At 46.7% G+C, this 12,111-nt stretch overlaps 1 protein-coding gene and 1 pseudogene across 1 annotated transcript in view; both read left to right on the top strand.

The window, feature by feature from the left end:
* LOC133361284 (zinc finger protein 239-like) overlaps positions 1-12,111 on the top strand; it is an 807,570-nt gene that overhangs the window by 794,669 nt on the left and 790 nt on the right. The gene's annotated exons all lie outside the window — the stretch shown is intronic.
* Positions 3,211-12,111, top strand: part of LOC133361274 (zinc finger protein 84-like) — a 52,043-nt pseudogene continuing 43,142 nt past the window's right edge.

Below are 12,111 nucleotides of genomic sequence, written 5' to 3'. Positions count from 1 at the left end.
TCCCGATCTCTTCCGGCTCTCTCCCTATATCCTTCCCATCACGTGACCCTGACTCCTCCTTCCCGTACTGACCTCGTCTCCCATTGGAGCCGAGGTGAGCAGTGGCTCCTCCCACACGCTCCGTGTGATTGGCGCGGAGGCCAGCAACCACCCCGTTTATGCTCGCATTACACATATGTTGAAGTGCAAATGACGACACGGAGGCAGGTCTTCAGTTAAGGGCTTGCGCCAGTTATTTATTAAGGGTTTTTGGATAACTTCCCCAGGGGTAAGTGTCCTTCACTAGGTTTCTAAACACGAACCTTCACTCTGTCTGTTCCTAGCTCGGCTAGCGCCAAGGCTCTCTCCCCTGAGTCAGATCGGGGGTTCAGCCAACACCGACCGACCGACCGACCGAGGAGAGCAACACCTTCTATCACTACGGCCGGCTTGTCTCCAGACTCCCTGAGCTCTACCCCTGGCTGGCTCTTCAACCGCTCTCTTTCCCGGGCTCCTACAGTAACCCCGCGTTCGTTACGTGGTCCCCCTTAAGTACCGAGAGGAGACGTGGCGTCATCACCTCGCCCAGCGTGCATGACGTCATCGCACTGAACAACGAGCATGAAGTCGCATCCCTATATTACTCCTCCACACAGAGACTCGCACACATTGGCCTCCACACATACGGACTCGCACAGACATGGACTTTAGATACACACACATGGTGTTATACCCACATATCGACTCACAAACACATTGACTTACACAAATATGAACTAACAAAGATCAAAGATCCCCCATATAGCCTTAACAGACTGTAGGGGCAAGTGCTGTTAGCGAGCACCTATGGACTAACACACAAATGGACTAACACACATACACATCGACGTACATACATCAACTGACACACATAGACACACACACACAGTGACTTACATGAAGCCATGCACACACATGGACTAACACACACACATGGACTAATATGCACACTTGGACTTACATACACATCGACGTACACACAAACATCTGGCATTGCCTGGGCAAAAAAGACACAGATACTCCGACTTACACACACACACACATGGACCTAAACACACACACATATGGACTCAAATACACACATCGACTCACACGCATCGACTTACACAGCAATCCCCGATGATGCCACAGCTAGAGCAATTATCTCTCTCTGGCGAGCCTTAGCGAGGAGCAGTTTCAAAACAAAGGTCTTCCCAGTACTGGCAGGTGCATCAAGGATAAAAATGACTCGATTTGTAGTTTCAATGTCTTCCAAGATTTCCGTGTAGGCTTCTATTTGTGCATCCATCAGCTTTGGTTAATTTTCCCAAAGAAATGTAAGATTCTGTCAAGCATAATAGCATATTTCACTAGGATCTCTTGAGCAAGGGCATGCAGGTTGTCCCTGTAGGGTGTTGGTAGTCCCATAGACGTGAAGTATTTTCCAGAAATGGAGTGCAGTTTGTCGTGAAGGAGGATGAGGGCCTGTTTGAAGATAACATCAGAAAAGTTGACGTCCAGGTTTGTACTTTGTTATTGAGCTCCGTGGAGGATGTCCTCACTCATGCCCTCTTTGTATTTTTGCCAGAGTCCCATGGGGTTAGATGGGCTGCAAACTTGAAGATTCATGCAGAAGAGCAATGTCAGTTGGAAAGGGGACTGACCAACAGAAGCTTCTGTCATAGCTTTATGAATAAGGTGATCATGCGCAAGAATTGTACGAAGATTGCAAGCTTCTCTGTATGTTTGACAGACAACTCGTTCCACTGTTTATAGGTCTTGGAAAGATTTGTGCCCTTTGGCAACATGGAGAAGCATTGGGAGAAAGTAGCACTGCTGATTGTTGGGATGAACTGTGCAGACTCGTCCTAAGGCATCCGATTCACCGTCGGCAGCACTTCGCTTCCATTTTTTTTTGCAGTCCATGTATAGTAGGAGGGAACTTAATGGTAGAGCAGGTTGGCAGCAAATGGGTCACTTGGGCACAAAACCAAGAACGCCATCAGGGTGGTATCTTGTGGAGCCAGGGCCTGTTGTTTGGCATTTCTTTTGGTGACGTAGATGCGTTGACCATTTTGGAGGTGAAGTGCCAAATGGACGACTGTGGAGGGACAGCTATGGATGGGGAAGCCAAGAATTCAGCAAATGGCCTCATTGTTGATGTATCTTGCTTGGAAAAAAAGTTTTCGGTCATGCACACTTTGCCCATCTGTTTTGTAAGGCAAAGACAGCCATGTCACAGCCTTTTTACTAAAAAAATTCATGGTGAAATTTCCCACTTTTTTACGTAATATATAGGATACTAAGGCTAAGCACACCCGAGGATTGCACTTTTGTTGAAAAATGATGCTGTAAAAATTTGGCCATTGGACAAAAACGGCATAGGTTAGTATACCGATATTCTATATTGGGACATGAACATTTCATCATAAAAAATTCCACTTAATATAATACATAGCATACTAAGGGTAAATACAATAGAGGAATTAACTTTCGTCCAAAAATAAAGCTGTGAAAGTTGGGCTTATTTGGCCTAAAAACGGTACAGTATGCCGATTAACTTTTTTATATTCGAAAATTTCATGCATGAAATTCCACACTTTTTAACGTAATATATAAAGATACTCAGGCTAAACACAACCAAGGAATGCACTTTTCGTTGAAAAATAAAGCTAGGAAAATTGGATACATTTTTTAAAAAAACGGCCTAGGTTAGTATGGCGATTTTATTTTTATGGACGTGAAAATGTCATCGTGAAATTTCGCCAGCGGTGTGCTGGAGAGCCAAGCAACGACATGTACAAAGTGCTGCTCATAGCGAGCAGCACCGATGGAGGTCGTCACGGCACACGAGGGGGTGGGTGGCCAGCACCACGCCCGGCCGCCTTTGTCTCCCTAGTGGCGATGTTTACACACCAAACCGGGTACTCGTTTGAGGCTGAGTCGAAACTCTCGCTCCCTTTATGTCAACAAACTTGAACTCTGACCCCGCCCTCTGACGTCACCGCTCAGCGTGACCTCATCGGCGTCAAACGCCAGGGGGAGGTGTTCCTCGCTAGTGACGTCATGTCACCCACCCCCGACCACCGCGCTCTTGAGCGTGACGTCACCGCTCGGCCGCTGCCGATATCTGTCTCAGTGCAAATCCTTATTTGGGCAAAGCCACGCCCGGTAACTGGCGGCTGAGAGCCGCTCATTGTGGGAGGGGAGTGTCATCGTACCCCGCAAATGACGTCATGTCGCCTGCTGCCGCGTGACGTCGCGAGGGACCAGGAAGTTGCCGCTCCGCCCGTGCACTGAAATCCGAGGTGAGAAATCCTCATCGCTGTTGTGGTGGTTGTTGTGGTTGTTGTGGATGTGGTGGTGGTTGTGGATGTGGTGGTGGTTGTGGATGTGGTGGTGGTTGTTGTGGTGGTTGTTGTTGTTTATTGAGGTAGAGCCTCACTCTATCTCTCGTAGGGATGTTAATTGAGTAGCAGCGAGCATGGAAGCGATGTCCAGGTTGGAACTTATCAACTTGGGGCCTTGCCTCCTGCCCTCGCCTGATCGCGTTTGCTTCAATTATCTCGCTTAAGTTGAATTTGTCTTGACCCGGCTCGCCACTTTGTAACTTTGTTTTACTTTAAATATTAACACAGTTTTTATTTTTACCAGGCCAAGCCCGCTTGAGCTGCTATACCGCTCTTGTTTTCAGAAGCGACCTGCCCACAACAACAACAAGGTGAGGCTCGTCAACAGCGTGGTGGTGTTCACTCTAAACGCGTGGTGGTGTTCACTTTAGACGCGTGGTGGTGTTCACTTTAGACGCGTGGTGGTGTTCACTTTAGACGCGTGGCGGTGTTCATTCTAGACGCGTGGTGGTGTTCACTCTATACACGTGGTGGTGTTCACTCTAGACGCGTGGTGGTGTTCACTCTAGACGTGTGGTGGTGTTCACTCTAAACGCGTGGTGGTGTTCACTCTAGACGCGTGGTGGTGTTCACTTTAGACGCGTGGCGGTGTTCACTTTAGACGCGTGGTGGTGTTCACTCTAGACGCGTGGTGGTGTTCACTTTAGACGCGTGGTGGTGTTCACTTTAGACGCGTGGCGGTGTTCACTCTGGACGCGTGGTGATGTTCACTTTAGACGCGTGGCGGTGTTCATTCTAGACGCGTGGCGGTGTTCACTCTGGACACGTGGTGGTGTTCACTTTAGACGCGTGGCGGTGTTCATTCTAGACGCGTGGCGGTGTTCACTCTGGACACGTGGTGGTGTTCACTTTAGACGCGTGGCGGTGTTCATTCTAGACGCGTGGCGGTGTTCACTTTAGACGCGTGGTGGTGTTCACTCTGGACGCGTGGTGGTGTTCACTCTAGACGCGTGGTGGTGTTCACTCTGGACGCGTGGCGGTGTTCACTCTGGACGCGTGGCGGTGTTCACTCTAGACGCGTGGCGGTGTTCACTCTGGACGCATGGTGGTGTTCACTCTGGACGCGTGGCGGTGTTCACTCTGGACGCGTGGCGGTGTTCACTCTGGACGCGTGGCGGTGTTCACTCTGGACGCGTGGCGGTGTTCACTCTGGACGCGTGGCGGTGTTCACTCTAGACGCGTGGCGGTGTTCGCTCTAGACGCGTGGCGGTGTTCACTCTCTGCATGTGGAGTGGGGACAACCGGGAGATCCGGAGGGAAATCCACACGACCACGGGGAGAGAGAGAGAGACACATAAGCTCCAAATATACAGCAGGCGTCAGGGTTGGGATCGAACCCACGACTTTCTGTATGCCATGACAGGTAGTTAACATCTCACCACAGAGAGAGAGACATGCAGCCTCGGCTGTGTTGGTTGATCCTCAATGAATTACTTGGTGGAGTGAGGAAGCATTCATACTGAGCGGATGAAGGTGGCCAGGCATGGGTCTGGACACGCCACCACCTGTGAACCATGTCACTGAAAAACCCTGAAAATTTGATTCTTGTAAGAAAGAAAAAAGCTGAAAGAAATCAATTTAACTAAATCGGATGTTTTTCACTGAAGGAAATTTAACCTTAACCCACTTCGACGTAAGGTCGATTTTGGCAACTCGGGAAGGGAATGACGTGGCAAGCTGAAAATAGTCACGTTCACTTAGACATTCCAGACAGCATAAGTTGTGCAAATTTAATGATGCTAGAGCTCAGCGTTGGAGAGTTTTTGGTGCTTCACACAAACAAACAGATGTAATTTCTGCTTCATATTTAAGATAGCAGTTGTACCTGCTCTTCACACGGATATGTATTGAAACTCCGAGAAGCCAATGGCTTCATCGGCCAGGAGCGAAGCACCACCTAAAATCTCCCGGCACGCTGTTAACAGCTCTAGAAGTACGGCGCACGAAGAGCCATATGGTAGGGGTAAGCGTTGCAGAGCGCTTAACTCAGGTGTGTTGCGGGTTGACGCCACACACTCCATGGTCATTTCTCCCCCCCCCCCCTCCCAAAATACAAGTCTATTTTTTATAGTTTTTACATTGTGTACAGTATGGAACCTACCCACATGCCAAATTTCAAGTGTGTTGCATGTTGGGAAGTATGCTAAACATTTCGAACAGACACACGTATCCACACATTTCCCTTTTATATATAGACTAGCTTTACTACCCGGCTTCGCCCGTGACTTGGATTCTTGTCTTGGATTAAAACAGTGCCTACGTGGAGTGTTTGGGGGGGGGGGGGTGACGTCAGCAAGCACACTGCGTAACGCTGCCGCATGCGGGTGTGACATCACAGATGTGATGACAGATGTGATGTCACCGCTCACTTGCGTGCAAAATAAATGCATTACAGTGATCCCTCGTTTATCGCGGTTAATGGGGACCGGAACCCCTCGTGATAGGTGAAAATCCGCGAAGTAGGATTGGCCCCCCCTAGGAATTTCCGTATATGTGTGTGTGGGTACCAGAATGTTTAAAATATGTATATTTATACTTTATATATATATATATTTTACTTTAATCTATTTAATTATAAAACCTTAATATTATACATTCACTCTCTCTCTCATACGATACGTATTATGGTGTTCTACACTCACCAGTTAATTTCGAACACAACACTAAGATACGCGAGACACAGTTGACAGCGTGAACGAGAGTGGCGAGATACAACAAGGGAAGAAGCTGGGAGAGGATGCGATGATGCGCAGCCAATCAGCTCACGGGATACTGTACATCCACTCGTGCTCTCATTCGTCGCTTTCGCGCCGGGAACCAATCACGTACCTTGTCTGAGTGCCCGTGGGTATGTCCAAAGCCTCTGAGAGAGTTTCTCTCTTTGTCTGGCATCCTGGGAAACCGTTTCTCTCGCGCATCATGATGACACGCGTCGAATAAAAAGCAAGGGACAAGTCCTTACTAATAACTCTTTACTAACAACTCCTTACTAACAACTATCATTATTTCTAGATTTGAAGCTTTCGTGACTGCAAGGATTCATACTCTTAGGTTGTTTCGGTAAAGTCACGTAGGTAAAAGATTAAGTAAAATAATAATAAATGAAAATAAATCAATAAAAATCACGATGCTTCGGAGGCAACACAAGCCTCCTTCATCAGGTGTCAAAAGGCACAGCAAAATAACTGTAGTGGGAGTTATTTGTAATGGGGCTTTTAATATATAGGGTAAGAGGAGGGGGGAGGAGCCAAGGGGGGCGGGTGCTGGATGGGGGGGGGGGGGGGAGCCAGAAATGTGAAAATAGTAAAACGTTGTAGGAAGGTGAAAATAGTAAAACGGCGTCTAAATAGTCGTTGGAGGGAGGTCGAAGAGTAGGGGGGGGGAGGGGGGGTTGGGATGTGGGTGGAGCCAGGAAGGTGAAGGTGGAACTAAAAGACGGCGTCACGGATGGTGGAGGAGGGACGCAGAACGTGGGGGAGTGGCGATTTAAGTTTAACATGGTTAATCACTTCTTTCCAATGATTGCTCAATTTGAATCCATCTTCTCGGGTGAAGTTATGTCTGTGTTTGTATATCTGTATGGCTTCATGGACAAATCTTTGGTGGTATCCAGCCGGCTTGCAGAGTACCTTCGTATCGGAGAAAACGATATCATGATCACCCACAGCGTTGTAACAATGATTGGCAACGGCTGAAGAATTTGTTCTGCCATATTCTTAGGTTTTTTCGGTAAAGTCACGTAGGTAAAAAATTAAAATTAATAAAAGTAAAATAAAATAAAAAATTAAATAAAAATCACGACGTTTCGGAGGCAACACAAGCTTCCGTCTTCAGGTGGAACCGTCACAGCCCGACAGCTGTATCAAGTAAATGAGAGATTACCAGAGATACCACTCCGTATATATAATGTTTGAGGGGGGGGGGAAGGGCCAGGAATGGCCCACTTTTTATTATTATGGTAAGGTGCGGCTTGAGACTATGAATAGACTGCATAACAAAAGACTGAGCCTGTATTATGGAGAGGTTCGGTTTGTGACTACGCCTAGCCTACATAACAAAAGTGTGAAAAAAGAAAGCTAAACCTGGAAGAAAGCTAAACCTGGTTTTGTTTTACCAGGTTTAGCTTTATTCCAGGTTTAGCTCTTGTAATCTCTCATTTACTTGATACAGCTGTCGGGCTGTGACGGTTCCACCTGAAGACGGAAGCTTGTGTTGCTTCTGAAACGTCGTGATTTTTATTTTATTTTTATTTTATTTTACATGTATTAATTTAAATTTTTTACCTACGTGACTTTACCGAAAAAACCTAAGAATATGAATCCTTGCAGTCACGAAAGCTTCAAATCTAGAATTGTTCTGCCATGTTTCAAATCTGATTTGTGTTCGCGAATTCGGTCCGAAATATGTCGTTTCGTCTCCCCGATTATAGCAGTCCCCGCAGGTACAACTCAATTTTTAAACTCCGGGGTACTGTAAGTCTGGAATGACATCCTTTACGGATGGGATCAGATCCCGGATTTTATGTACTGTACTGAATCGGACTTGGATCTTATGTTTGTTTAGAATTTTGGAGATCTGTTTGGTCACGCCTGCTATGTATGGCAATGTGATAGTTTTGATCGGAGTTTCAAGTGGTTGTTTCTGTATGGTGGGAGAAACAGCTTGGCGGATAGTGCGGTCAGAGTATCCGTTCATCTTGAGGGCCAAATGTACATGTTTCAGTTCACTGGCCAGGTGGTGTTGGTCAGAGATGCAATGAGCTCTCTGGTATAGTGTTTTGATGAGATAATTCTCTTGAGCCGGATGGTGGTGGGAATCAGGTTTCAAGTAGGAATCTGTATGGGTGGCCTTCCTGTAAACACAATGTCCCAAAGATCCATCAGGTCTCCTCTCAAACAACATCCAAGAATGGTAGTTTGCCATCTTTCTCCACTTCCATGGTGAATTTGATGGATGGGTGTCTGGAATTGATGTGGTCCAGGAAATGGTTCAATGCTGGGAGGCCATGTGGCCAAATGACGAAAGTGTTATCCACATATATCTTCCACAGGAAAGGACGTAGGGTGGACGTCTGGATGGCGTCTGATTCAAACTTTTCCATGAACACATTGGCTATCACTGGTGACAAGGGGGGGCCCATGGGGGTACCCTCATTCTGTTTGTAGAAGGTGCCATTCCAGGTAAAGTAAGTGTTGGTGAGGCAATGCCTAACCAGCGCAGGTACATCCGAGTTCAGTCCATGTTGGACCAAGTCTTCGATTATTGTTAAGGTGTCAGGAACTGGGACTTTGGTAAACAGAGATACCACATCAAAACTGACGAGGATATCGTCAGGAGACAGTACCATGTCCTTGACCATAGAGACCAATTGGGTTGAGTTAAGTACTGCTGACGAGGTCTTGCCAGTGAAGGGGAGCAGAGTATCTGATAGAAAACGGGCCAGTTTGTATGTAGGAGAGTTGATTATGGACACTATGGGTCGTAGTGGGGAGCCTTCTTTATGTATCTTGGGAAGACCATAGAATCTGGGAGGTCTTGCAGCCGAGGGTTTTAAGGAGGGATGTTTGGTTGGTTCGATTAGGGACGTCGTTAGGCTGTTAGTCGGATCCTACTGATGATCTTGTTGGTCTTTGTTGTTAGGCTGTTAGTAGGATCCTACTAACAGCCTAACGACAAAAACCAACAAGATCGAACCAACGTCTTTTACGAGGATTCATGTCTGCATTTACCACAATACTTGCAGTGAAATGCGAACAAAACACACTATGATAATATATGCATACAATTTCGATTTAAAGCTTTCGTGACAGCAGGGATTCATCTTCTTGAAACTGATTGGTCCACACCAAGGGACGGGTTTTTTTGAGCCTCGACCCAATTGGTGCTCGACCAGAGGACACCAATTGGTGCTCGACCAGAGGACGCCAAAAGGCGTACTGCTCACACATATTATCATAGTGTGTTTTTGGTTGCATTTGATTGCAAGTATTGTGGTTAATGCAAATGTAGTGCCATGGATGGGCTGCACTTGCAGGCAACGACAGACATCCCAGAAGCGTTTGGGGGTTGTGAGGGGTCCTACGATCCCTCGCAAACACTCCCAACGGCCGGGGGGGCTACGGACGTACTGGCCTGCAACGGCAGACATGCAGACCTCGGTGAGGGACTCTGGGGTCACCCACGTCTCTCACGGAGGTCCGCACCTCGGCTGAGAAACGTATATAAGGTGGACCTCTGGAGAGGTCCTGGCAGTTGAAGACCAGTTGAAGCAAGAAGACCTGCTAGAATAGGACCCTGGACCCCTAGCTTCGCCGTCTTTTTAAGGGCCGAAGCTCTGTGAGGCCAGTGGTCGACCCTGGGTCTCCCATAGGATATTATAGCCAGAGGACCTGGAGCGCAGCCGGGGCAGGCATATTACGTAGGAGGCGTATAATATACCAAGTGGAAGTACTCAAGATAAACTGTACGAGGAGTTGATGTTTAGTAGTTAGGGCGCGTGTGTATAATAAAGACGTGCCCCCAACAAAGTGTCTCCGGAGAAAACACGACACAGAAATGAATCCTCGTAAGGTTTCAGTTTTGTTGCCAGAAAAAAGGGAAAACTCCTATTATTAACTCCTATCATTTTTCATTGCTGGAGGGTTTGCCCCCCTCCCTACCTTAAAATACTGGCTCCGCCCCTGAGTGTGTGACAGTGTCAAGTTTGTATTTGCAGTAAAGTCTATTAATTCTATTGAGCACGGAGGTTATATCAAAACGGTAGTTTATTTTTCTTTTCATCTGGAAGTCTTTGTAAGATTGGAGTCAGGAAGTTATCACAGCACATGTGCAGCTGAAGTCGGAACTTCATCCCAGCATATGAAGGACATCTGTGCCTGGCTTCACACCTCTTAGTTGCGATTGAACATTAATTTATGCATTTGTGCATAACACAAATAGTATTATTTTCAACATCCTTTGCTATGTCAGCTGAATTTAGCTTTCATAAATATTCCTTTTGTAGCCAGACAGCCGAAATTGTGTGCTCGGAGTTTTGGGTTAACATTCATTTTGAAGATACTAGGGCTTCCAGGCATGTTTATAACCATTTCCCCTCTCATTGTGTGCCATAACAGCCCGTGTGATGAATTTGGGACACTTTTTCACTATATCATGAATATATGCATAAGTATAGACGTGTAAGTCACGTGTGACTGTATATATGCATTGATACTGATGTGTAGATGGTGTGGATATATTTTTCTGTCTGCAGCTGTCGCTTCCTCTGCAGAATTGGTCTGATGGAGCAAAGGCACTCGGCGCGGCTCGGTGCAAAAAGGCAACAATGCGACCTGCGTGCCAACAGCACAGATCGTACTGAACATTTGACACAGCACCAGAGAACTCACACGGCAGAGAAACCCGTCAAGTGCAGTGTGTGTGGGAAAACATTTGCACAGTCATCTACTCTTGTAAAACACCAGAGAACACACACGGGAGAGAAACCCTTCAAGTGCAGTGTGTGTGGGAAGGCATTTTCACAGTTAGCTACTCTTGTAGCACACCAGAGAACACACACGGGAGAGAAACCCTTCAAGTGCAGTGTGTGTGGGAAGGCATTTTCACAGTCAACTAATCTTGTAGCACACCAGAGAACACACACGGGAGAGAAACCCTTCAGGTGCAGTGTGTGTGGGAAGGCGTTTGCACAGTCATCTGCTCTTAACAAACACCAGACAACACACACGGGAGAGAAACCCTTCAAGTGCAGTGTGTGTGGGAAGGCATTTTCACATTCAGCTAATCTTGTACCACACCAGAGAACACACACGGGAGAGAAACCCTTCAGCTGCACTCTGTGCGGGAAGTCGTTTGCACTTTCACCAAATCTTCAAAGACACCAGAGAACACACAAGCATCAGAAGATCCACCAGGAGTGGAGTCTGAAATCAGCTTGTGAAAGTCAAAGTGCCGCAATGAGCCCATCCCTCATCAAACAAGAAAATCCCAGCTTGGACACTTTTAAAGGTATTGAGGTGAAATGTGAAGAAGTGATGGTGAAGAGTGAAGAAGTGATTGTGAAGAGTGAAGAAGTGAAGGTAAAATGTGAAGATAAAGATTCAACTCCAAAATCGGACCTTCACATCGATGGAAGCAACGTGAAGCAGGAGGAGAATTCTGACTGCGAGACAGAGCGAGGCAACTCCCAGCAGTTTGTGGAAGTGGAGGTGTGGGTGGACTTCCTCCGAGACAATACAAAGTCAAATGGAGACCCGGGAGATGTGTAAGCTTGAGACGATGTTGCTCCAATAGATGCACCTTTTGTCACAGACCTTTAATGACAAGAAAGAAGTTGAACACTCAATTCCTAGGTTCAACTTGCAGGGTAAGAGCGGCCAGTCTTTATGGACCTGTGGGTTGGGTAGATCTCTAACCAGGAGCGAGAGCCAATAAGCTCCCAAGCATTCACTTTGTTCTAATACTTCATTTACTAGCAGTCGCCGCCCGCTTCGCGGGCGGTGTGTATATGCTTGGTTGGTGGGGAGTTGAAAGTGGCTGGACACAATAGACATGTTTTGGTGATTGTTTTATGTTTCTAGATTTGAAGCTTTCGTGACTGCAAGGATTCAAATTCTTAGGTTTTTTCGGTAAAGTCACGTAGGTAAAACATTAAAATTAATAAAAGTAAAATAAAATAAAAATCACGACGTTTCGGAGGCAACAC

Source organism: Lethenteron reissneri, chromosome 72 (genome assembly GCF_015708825.2).
Source record: "Lethenteron reissneri isolate LAM-NWPU_2019-01 chromosome 72, ASM1570882v1, whole genome shotgun sequence".
Taxonomy (NCBI): domain Eukaryota; kingdom Metazoa; phylum Chordata; class Hyperoartia; order Petromyzontiformes; family Petromyzontidae; genus Lethenteron; species Lethenteron reissneri.
This window is presented reverse-complemented; position numbering and strand designations above follow the sequence as displayed.